The sequence below is a fragment of the Pistacia vera genome, unplaced genomic scaffold (assembly GCF_008641045.1).
Source record: "Pistacia vera cultivar Batoury unplaced genomic scaffold, PisVer_v2 Contig154, whole genome shotgun sequence".
Classification (NCBI taxonomy): Eukaryota; Viridiplantae; Streptophyta; class Magnoliopsida; order Sapindales; family Anacardiaceae; genus Pistacia; species Pistacia vera.
This window is the reverse complement of record NW_022195619.1, coordinates 191,660-202,472: the sequence shown is the minus strand read 5'-3', so window position 1 is coordinate 202,472 and position 10,813 is coordinate 191,660. Positions and strand designations below refer to the sequence as shown.

The following is a 10,813-nucleotide window of genomic DNA, read 5'->3' as shown; positions in this document are numbered from 1 at the left end:
AATAATAATAATAATAATACAGAACGATGTGATCACTGGCATAAACCAAAATTACTTGTGTGAAACATAAATAAATAGCAAGGAAAATTCCGTCTAAGGAATGGAAAAATAGATTCCAGAAGAATTAGATATAAAATTCAATTATATCTATCCTTCTAGATTTGTTTACAGCAGAGTGACCCTCAAATTGGATGGATTACACTAGTAAATTTAGCAAACCAGCTGCAGGAGAGCTCTTAATTTGTTCTCAATAGTACATTGCGGAGTAATACTCGCATATACTGCCTAGTATAGATTAGTGACTAGTAGAGTTTTTGGGGATATCGCCTTCTCTCTTTTGTTTTAGCATCCTCCTTCTTCTCCATGACTTGCTGGATCCCTTCTTGATACCCTGCTATGAAACTTTGAGAGCATCTTATATGCAGAAGCTCTGTCATGTAGACTCGCTGCAAAGCTGGCCTTATGTCTCCATTCCTCCTCTAGCAGCCACCGCTAATATTTTATACCAGCAATATTGTCCAACCAGGGTCAGAATTTACAGAGTAAACTACAAATTTAAAGAATGCAAACAGCAAAACAGTTTATCCAGCCATAGTCATTATTAACAGGATAAAGACTAGTTCTGTTACATTTCCACTATGATGCGAGTTCATTACACAAGAAATGTAACATTAATCTTGACAATCATAAAACGAATCAGCAGTTGATGACTGGAATGATCTTCAAAACCAACAACAAACAAGTAAACACGGCTTTAATCGCACTTGTGTAAAAATCCTAGCAGGAATTCATTACTGTGTCAACTTGTCACCTTCATTATGGCTCAATGTTTTTCCAAAAACAAATCTACTAATAACTACAGCAATTGAAATATGATTTGACAGTAAAGACCAAGTTGCATTAAAATCACCTAGCAAATAGAAATTCTGTACGACCGAACGACTTACGCATACCCAAGGTCCAACGACAATTATACCCAAAGGTTTTGAAACGACAAACAAGTACTTCCGTCATGTGCTGTTGTATTCTGTTTATGTATAGTGAAAAGACTAAAATGCCCTTAAAAGTTTGATATTTTAGATTTTAATAAATTTAAAAATTTCTAAAAAACCCCTAGTTTGCTAATTTAACTAAACACCCCCATATATAAAAGTTTGTTAAATGACAAAAACACCCCCACCACCTGCAGTGCCTATCTGGCCAACACCGCCGGAAACTGGTCAGAATTGCGTTACCACATAGACCTGTCGGATCTGTGTTCATAACATGTCATCTGGCCTTTTTCGGCCAGATCCGTGGCTGATCTGGCTGGAAAAGGCCAGATCTATGGCTAGATCTGGCTGTCGTGGCCGCAAAACTCCATCTGCGGCGTCGACGCCAGATCTGGCTGTAGATCTGCCTTTTCCGCCTCAAATGACAAAGACACCCCCACCACCCGCAGTGCCAGATTCCGGCCACCACCGCCGGAAACTGGCCGGGAAATTGCGTTACGACATAGACCCTCGGATCTGTGTCGTAACGTGTCGATCTGGCCTTTTTTGGCCAGATCCGTAGCTGATCTGGCCAGAAAAGGCCAGATCTACGGCTAGATTTGGTTGTCGTGGCCGCAAAACTCAATCTGCAGCGTCGACGGCCAGATCTGGCTGTAGATCTGGCCTTTTCTGGCCAGATCAGGCTGTAGATCGGTCGGAAAAGGCTAGATCGACCGTTAGACACAGATCCGACAGGTCTGTGTCGTAACACAATTTCCGGCCAGATTCCGACGGTGATGGCTGAAATCTAACACTGCATGTGTGGGGGTGTTTTTTTCATTTAACAACTTTTTATATATGGGGGTGTTTAGTTAAATTAGCAAACCTAGGGGTTTTTTAGAAATTTATAAAAAACTAAAATATCAAATTTTCAAAGCATTTTAGTCTTTCACTGTTAACAAACAAAAATCACTAACAGCACATAACGGAAGTACCTGTTTGTCATTTCAAAACCTTTTGGGTACACTTGTCGTATGGCAAACCTTGGTATGCGCAAGTCGTTGGGCCATTTTGTACACCTTCTTTCCCATGGTTACTTTTTGCATTAGTTTCTTCTATATAATCAACAAACCTTTTCAGTCCACTACTTTTTCATCATTTGAGATTAACTGATTGAACTTCATCACTGCCTTTTCTCCACCATATAGGTTTAATTTTTTTTAAGGTAAGGTAATTAGCCACCCCTTGGTACAACTTGAACTCAAGTCGGGGGGCCGCTTGCAACCCATGCGCCCCCTATCCATCCGGCCACATGTGGGTGGTTCATAGGTTTAATTTTTTGTTTACCCTATTTTATAAATACAAAAGTCAGGCTCCCATGATGAACTTTTTGTGTTCTAAGTCAATTACCATCCAATAGATAATCATCTTTAGTGCACTTAGAAAAAGTTACACCTTTCAATAGGAACATTTTGGAGGCAAATAGCAGAACACTTGCACTTCATTAACAGTGCAGGCTTTTTCAGCCATAGCATATTATTATATTTCCCACAACTTATGATGGAGCATAAAACAATCTGAAATAATGCTTTCGACAACAATTAACAATATTTACAAAAAGTTTGAACAAAAGCAAAGGAATACAGCAAATGTGTGCTCAATCAAAATAACAAGAAGGAGGCAAACAAACAAAGCAGAAAATGAATACCACTTTCCAAAATACCCAAGAAAAACACGAATCCAAAAGAATACAAGCTGGAAATTTCTCGTTGAGTGACTCCTCTATTAAGAAAGGTCTGGTTATAACTATCAATATTAAGAACAAAGAAATGCAAAAATGATGACAGCCAAACACCCTATATGAGACATGAACCTTAACAAACAGACAAAAATGTCTCTCGAATTGACCTGCAATTCTTGACTAACATTTACTAAATTCCTTCCATAAAAAGCCCTTTATAACTACTAAAAACACCTCTCTTAAACTCCATGAAAAACGATTCTCAACACCCATTTTCAAGCACAACCACAGCCAAAATTTTAAAAGTTAGATTTTTACTTCACATGTTAATATAATTTCAATATAAATAATAGATTAATGCTTAATTGAATAAAAAATACAACAAAAACAATTTTTTTTTTTGGTGATCGGGTGTTCAGACCAGCTTGTACGCACCTCAAAAAAAAAAAAACCAAATTTTTGTTGAAAGTATTAGAAATCATTCTTAAATTTTTAATAATGTGAGTACTTAGAAAAATAGGTGTATACGGTAGTTTTAAGAGTGAAAATGGTCTCATCCATAGGAAAAAGCTTTGCCTGAGAAATTGCCTAAGCCAATTAACTACGAACAAAAAGCTTATGCCCCTCCTGATCTCCCACAGCATCGTCATGCATATGCCCGAAAAAGTTATGGAAGGCACAATTTAGGGTTCAGTTTTGTTGTTAGGCAGGAATATAAACAATGCTTCAAAATTCTTAATGGTTATGCAAGCCAGTTTTTTCAACCAACCGAACCAAATCCAAAACTAGTTGATAACTGCATTCTTTCTTCCATACCTAAAACAACCGATGTCATACCCCTTTGCAAAATTAATTCAAAGCACCAAACGACTCACACAAATCCTTAGCTTCATTTATAGAAACTAATAGGTAGTACCTAATATGATGATGACTAACTAGCCTCTACATGACGAATCAAACATTAATTGCAAACCAAAGAAAAAATTAAGGAACACCACACAATAGCCTTTCCCTCACAGGTGAGAGCACATCACTGGATAATGAGTGAAAACTTATGTTATTCTTTCAATTTCTTTAGCCATTCTTCTTCTAGAAATTTTGATGGTTTTTCTCTCTAAAACAAGCAATATTCTTTAAGGAGCACATATCATCAATTTACCATATTCTCAGAGTCAAGTGTATCTGAAGCGCACAGCTGCAAAAATATGTTCAAGCATTTACACACAACCTTAGTGGACTAGGCTAATATCACACTTCACAGTTTTAGCCACTAAACATCTGCCTCAATAAGCTAAGAAATTAGAAAGGGGTGTTTGGAAGTCCTTCAGAAGCACCTATGAAGTGCTTTTCTATTAAATACTTATAGTGCTTCTCTTAGCTATAACGGATTTTGAAAAAAACTCATCAAATGATTCTTCAAAAAGCACTTAAACAAAACTTCGAATATTTAGTAATCTCTTAACTATTTAACAAAAAAATTCACTATAAATCATCAGAAAACACTAATTAGGTTACTTGTAAACTACGTTTAGTAAATGACGAAATTTCTCACCTACAAAGGTGGATTTCTAAAGCTTGTGCTTGTTCGTGGTGAAAATGCTTTTCAAACATCACTTATCAAATGTTGCTCCAAAACCCCAATCAAACATCAATTAACAGAAAAATCGAATCTCTACAACCACAAAACAACCGTTTTAAAATAAAGTTGACCCGCACTCAGAAGCACTATAAACTATCAAAGAACAACAGTTAAATACTTGAACATAGCATATATGAGACAGAATTGCTCACCAAGATCTTCAAGCGTAGATGGTTCTTTCCTTTGGTTGCACTTTTGGCACCATTAGCTCTATCATCAGTCTCGTCATCCTTCTTATAATCATTGGGCGAAGCCAGACCATATCTCGTACCCAGCTAGCAGCAAAAGCCTTGAGGCCTCCTTCAACACCTAGACAAAAAAAATCTCATACGGGTTAACTTATTTAAAACATGTTCTGGAAAAAACGAAAAAAATTAAATGAAAGAGGAGTTACTAGAAAACGCTCGTTCCAAGTCAATTTGCGACGCTTTTTAAGTGGGAGGGTCGGGAAGTGAAGAAGGAAACGCAATTTCTTTCAAGTCAAGCGAATGTAATCGTACACTTTTCTACACACTACTTTCACCTTCATTCTCTCTGCAATCATCACTGGACAAGTTGACAAATAGTTGGAACGCATTCACAAAATACCTTATCCATAAACTCTAAAACCTTTTTCAAAAAAACCGAATCATCCATCCATCAGTGCGACTTCCAGGGTGAGATTGACAATTTTCGTAAGTGTCTTGGATCCCATTGTTTTGTGTGCTCTAGCTAGTGTTCACTAATTGAGTAATTCATGTGAAAACACACACCATACGAATAACGAAAGAGTTTGTGCTTAGAAATGAGCTCCAGGATTTTTGTTTCATAACACCTCTTAGCTGTAGGGAAAATATACGGAGACCCACAGGTTTCAAAAAGTCACACTTATTGCCATTTCATGGTCGATGTTTGAGAAAAATATCGGGAGTAAACGACATATTCCCACCCAAGGTTTGACAAAATCCCAAGTTAGTACCATTGGTTCCATTTATTCCAGATTCCCACCCTTAAAGTGATAGAAAAACATTTGATGTAACGGTATAGGGGTAAATTGGTCATTTTACATAGACAACGCACGTTAGCAGACCACCGCCTCTAACAGTCCTCCGGCGCACATTAGCAATCGTCATTCTCGACATTTTTCGCTCTTTTCCGACGATTCTTCCACCCAAAATCACCCTTGTTACCACCATTTGAACCCCCATCCTCCCCTCTACAAAACCATACCATTCACAATCCCTCATCACTGGCCGATCTCCGGCCACGACAACGAAAAACGGCAGATAAACACGAACTCTCGGCCGGCAAAGACGACGAAATGGTTGCTGGGGACATAGGGGTTTTATAGATTTGGAGACGGTGGTTGCATTGGTGGTGTCCAATTGGATTTTCACCGTCGGAATCGACCGAAATCCGGTGAAGAATACAGAAACCCTAAGCCTAACAGTGCCGGCGATTGGAGGGGAAAATGAGTTGGGAACCATAGGGGTTTTGGACGACGGACTACGGGGAAAGTGATGGAGGTGACCAAGGAGTTCAACGTCGATCGGGCTGTTTCCGGCGAAGGTGTATAGTGACCGAGGGTGTTTTTGATATAATTTGAAAATAAAATGGTAAATTTGGTAATTCTACTAATTTAGGGGTTAAAACATAATTTATTAATTCAGGGTTAAGGGCATTATGGTAATTGCACCCTTTAAACCCTAAAAATTCATAACACTGTTACTTTAAGGGTGGGAATTTAGAATAAATGGAACCAATGGTACTAACTTAAGATTTCGTCAAACCTTGGGTGGGAATATGTCGTTTACTCAAAGTATCGGTTTCAACTTTCAATGGTAAAATAACCAAACATATGGTTTATTTCAAGGATGAATTGGTATAACAAAAAAGACAGTAATCAATCATTAACCAAAGTTTCAAAAACGCATAAAAAAGAAAAAAAGAAAAAAAAGAAGGTTATGATATAATTTTAGTAATGTTATATAATTTTAGTCTTAAGTAAATTAATTATTGAACAGAGTTATGAATCAAATAAGAAGTATGAGAAAGTATATAGAATGAGTCGTGAGAGAAATGAAAGGAGAGAAAGCTTGATTTTGTTGTATTTCTTCCACTGTCAAATGCAAAGAACAAGCCCATATTTATAGGCTCAAAAGGGAATACTTTCAATTAATGAGCCACCACCCATTAAATGTAAGAAAAAAAGCAAATCAATAAAAGGGGATTTGAGCACTTCAGACCCGTTAAATGTAAGAAAAGAAGCAAATCAATACAAGGAGATCGAGCACTTCGGATTTAAGGCAAGGAGCCATCAAACCGTCTTGGTGGGGTTCTCATTCACGACACTGTCCATCGGATACTATCGAGAAACTGTATTTGACTTTACTAGGAAAAGCCTAACGGGGTAACAATTAGGCAAAATTAAAATAGTGTTGGATGTGCTTAAATTGTCTCGTTAGAAACTTTGTCAAAATATCCAATGGGACAAAACCTGATCATGAGAAAAAGAGTACAATGCATACATGTCCAGTACAATAACCTTTTATAAAATTTACTCCCCTTGATTATTACTCCCCTTAATCACAATAGGAAATCACATGTTACATTGAATACTCTTGAGCTGTTGTATGCTAATGTTGTTAATGTGTGATTTTGATACCAACGACCTCGCATGTGCAAAGTGCTAAACAAGTTTTAGAAATTACATGTGATATGATTTGTGAGTTAGGACAAGGTTATAAACACAGCTGAATGCAAAGACTTAGTAATAAACAAGACGGTGAGAATTTCATAGTAGTTCGGATGCTTAAAGCGATTCCTACATCCACTGTTTCTTTTATATAAATGTATTACAAGAGGTCGCATATAGCAAACAGCAAACATAGGTACAAGACTGTATATTTAGAGAGAATATTAAGCTAGTCTCTATCTCATAGGTTGTCTTTGCTTTTAATTGTTATGAAAATTAGAGATCGATCCCGAATTTGTGAGAGGGAGCCCTCTATTTGTAGCTGCTAAATTCAAGGTGATGATCATAAGTCTGCAAGTGGGCAGGTGCCGGACAAATCCTTCCTTGCCTCCTATTGGCTGATAACTTAGGAAATATCCTCAAATTATCTCGGGTTTGGACAGGTATGCGGTCCTCATTTACTTGTAAACAAAACCTGAATCTGCTAGCTTGGTGACAACCATATTCTCTCAGTCTTGGGGCGACATGGTAGATTCTGGACAGTGCAAAGCCTTCTTGAACTCTGATTGGTACTTGCTGATGTAAGCTTACGTCAGCCTTGATTTTTTAGGCATAATAGAAGCTCTCCAGTTCTTAAGATTCAAGGAATTGGATCTTGAGAACTTCATGATTATGTCGCGACTTGACTTGTCTTTAGAAATGTTTGCTCGAGCTGAAAGCTAAGAATAGTCACATCGTTTCAGGCGATCTGAAACTGAATGCTTGATATGACCAACGAACTGAGTGTAGGTCATGATCTAGACCTTGAGAGTAAGACTAGCGGATTGACGTGATCGTTTATAGAGGTCTGTTGACCTGAGTTTGATCTTGTCTTGTGCTATCAAGATGTGTTTTTAACCCCAATTGTCATGCACGACCTGAAAACACTTAGAACATTTTGCTATGAAAATTGAGAACCACGTTGTTCGATGTTCAAGTCTGACATGTTGACCAAATTTCTTTTTCGAATGACATCTTTAGATGTTATCTATTGCGCTTGACAGTTGGCTCGGTCAATAAGACAAACCTTATATGACAGATGTGTCTATGCGCACAATGAGCATTAGCCATGAGTATTAAATGCAAGCCATGCTGAAACGACATTCCCTTTTGAAACATTAAATGCGGATGAGGGCGCATTTAATATGAAGAAGATAATCACGCTGACACTTGGCAATTTCGATAAAGAAATGCGTCGGTTGATTTTCACAAAGCATGGGGGTTACTCTTCACACGGATTGACGACACATGGTCCCAATCAATGGCTAGGAGTGCGTTCCCGCCCAAACATCACTTATAAAAGAAATCAAGTGTCGTCGTCCACCTTATGAAACCCTAGGCTTACTCTAAGTTTTCAGAGAACTCAGATTCTTCAAAGAGAAAAATAGTGTTTTCAAGCTCCAAAAATCTATTCTTCTTCTTCCAATTAATTCGAATTCAACGCTATAACAGAGCACCCGTTCCTAGCAACCAAGAGGTAAGGAAATTTCTCCCTTTTTCTCTTTTTTCCATTTCTGCAAAAGCTTACTTTTCACAGTCATAGGGGCTATAGGTGTCTAGTGGGTTTAAATGGTGAGCATTTCTAGGTTGTGTTCGAAAGAAACACGTTGAAGATTTAAAACTTAGGGTAAAAAGCCTTAGAAGATCATTCTTAAGAGTTTTTAGGGTTTTTAGGACCTTTGACGGCTATGGAAGAGAAACCTGGGTTCTTTTACTCTTCTGAGTCATCGTACGAGGTAGATTATTTATGGTTTGAGTCACCCCTACATGTCACACCTTTACAGACTCAAAGGGCAATGGAGTTCCCTGAGACAAGAACAGTTGGAGAGGGGAGCTTGCAACCACCGAGCACCTCGGCAGGTCTTGGAAAGGTGATACGATCTACCACCATAGCAAATGAGATCCAGACTGCAATAGATCAATACGCAATCAACATGGATGCGTATCAACACAGGTCGCACACTGCTCAAGATCCTCTCGAGGGAATGGCTACAATCTCAGAAGCCATTTTCAAATGTGAAGTGAGGATACCTCTCTATCGCTACATTAGGTTGATCGTCGACCACTTTCAAGTTGCATCATTCCAACTGACACCGAATGCATATATGATAGTTGTTGCTATGTATATAGTAGCAGTGAGCACAACCTCGGGGAGCCAATAGCGCAGGAGCTTGCTTGTGCCTACATTCAAAAGAAGAGTAAGGACAATGACTCGTACTATCTTTCCAAATGATCAATGATTGAGGGAGGGATAATTGGTTATCCTAGCAACGTGGGGGCTTACAAAACCAAATATTTTTTCTTCAAGTATGACAGTGTCCGTAAATTTAAGGAACTGGGTAGGTCTTCCTTTTAACTTTCAGGCCATTCGCCCTTTAACCTTAATTCTATTTTAGACAATAAGCTAACGAACTCTTTTTTCTTTGCAGAAAACAAAACAACTAGGTTGTTAGTGATAGCTAATTGCAGCCGTATCGAAACATTTGGTCGACTGCCCGACCAAAGTCGTGATGCAAGACTGCTCATGACAACTAGAAATCTCCAGAAGTATAGATTTTTTTCCTCACAACGCATACTTAGACGATTTAGCTCATAAGTATTTCTTAAACATAAAAACCCAAGTCTTTTTTTATAAAATTAGACTACTTTTGCTAATGTGTTCGTATGCCATGCAGTAGCCATGCAAGCAAAGAAGTCAAAGTCGTCGAAGAAGTCTACGGGATTCACTTTCCCAAGACCAAATCCGATTGGAATTGCTGGAGCGACCTCCAGCGGTGTCCCTGTAAAGGGGACACAAGCTAGTGCCGAAAGGCAACCAACTACAAAGTGACATGAAGAAGCTCCCCAGCCTACTACTACTAGCCTAACAAGGAAGAAAACCACGACCTCGAAAAAGAGGAAAACATTGATGATCGAAACATCTGATTCTGAGTTAAAAGGCTTTGGGATACTACTAGGTGGGCTACAACCCTACCCAATTTCCACTTCGAGGGGCACCTCAAAGGATGCCCCAGGGACTTCGCACACCTCAGGTGCTTCGCAAGGAAAGGAGGGTGTGACCACTCAGGAGCGAACTGGTAAAGAACAAGCCAAAGAGGTCCCTAACATAGGAAGGCATGACCAGTTCGTATTGGACCTTTTAGGGCAAATGTTAGACCATCTAACACTGGTGGTCTTTACCTTTCTGGAATGCCAACTGGCATCAACCTTTGAGAGGTACGTGGCTTCGCGACCTTCCGACTTGGTGGCCACTACTCTTCAAATGCAAAGTCAGGTAAGACAACTCTTTCTCTTTGCAAACTTTTTTATATAAGTCGATTCCTTAGTTTAAAAAACTAACTCTTTATCCATTTCCTTGAAGTCTTTGCTCGCTTTGAACATTGCTCACAATAAAATGATAAACAACTCTTTTGGAAAGCTTTAAGAAATGAAGGAGGAGGTTGCTAGGTTGAAGCAAGCTCTTGCAACTTCAAATGAAGCTGCAAATAACGCTCAGGTTCAAGCGAACATATACCTGATAGAAAGGAATTCTGCTATGTGAACAGTAGAGTTTCAGAAGAACGAGTTTCAAAAAAAGGAATACAATACAAAGAGCTTCAGATAACAATAGCAAAGCTCACTAAAGAGCTAGGCCAAAGAGAAAAAGAGTTGCAAGAGAGCATAGAGCGCGAAAAGGCGATAGAAAAGACCCGAGTTGAGTTGTGGGAAAACTCATAAAGAGACAGAAGGGCAAGAGAAATAGATCCCGA

At 38.6% G+C, this 10,813-nt stretch overlaps 1 pseudogene; it reads right to left on the bottom strand.

Moving 5' to 3' along the window:
• Nucleotides 1-302: 302 nt before the first annotated feature.
• Nucleotides 303-4,880, bottom strand: LOC116124615 (annotated as a pseudogene).
• Between the last annotated feature and the right edge of the window lie 5,933 nt (nucleotides 4,881-10,813).